Raw genomic sequence first — 362 nt, 5'->3', positions numbered from 1 at the left:
GCTGCTATGTTTTCTGATCCTAACATGGCCATGGATATGATGAAGAAGAACCTTTCCATGATTATTCCTCAGGTAGATTGAATCTGAAAATTTTCTTCTATCTTTTTGCATTACTGGTAATATTAGAAACTGATATCACTTTCAATTTTGCAGACTCTCACTTTTGCATGGGTCAACTTTTTCTTCTCTGGATTTGTCGCAGGTTCACTACCCTAAACAAAGTTTTTGTCCTTGTTTTTTTTCTCTCACTTGATAAACTGCAATCATAACTGTTTCACTGTTATGATTAACTAGTCTCCGGAAAGTTTTAACAATCCCATAGCATCTGAGTCTTCTTCGTTTATCTTGCAGCCAAAATACCG

General features: G+C 35.6%; 1 long non-coding RNA gene across 1 annotated transcript; it reads left to right on the top strand.

Annotated features, from left to right (window-relative positions):
- On the top strand, window positions 1-362 carry LOC104775309. Its single transcript, XR_765829.1, has 3 exons — window positions 1-72; window positions 154-202; window positions 352-362. It is a non-coding gene; the product is annotated as an uncharacterized LOC104775309 (long non-coding RNA).

This window comes from Camelina sativa, unplaced genomic scaffold (genome assembly GCF_000633955.1).
Source record: "Camelina sativa cultivar DH55 unplaced genomic scaffold, Cs unpScaffold11953, whole genome shotgun sequence".
Taxonomy (NCBI): Eukaryota; Viridiplantae; Streptophyta; class Magnoliopsida; order Brassicales; family Brassicaceae; genus Camelina; species Camelina sativa.
This window is presented reverse-complemented; position numbering and strand designations above follow the sequence as displayed.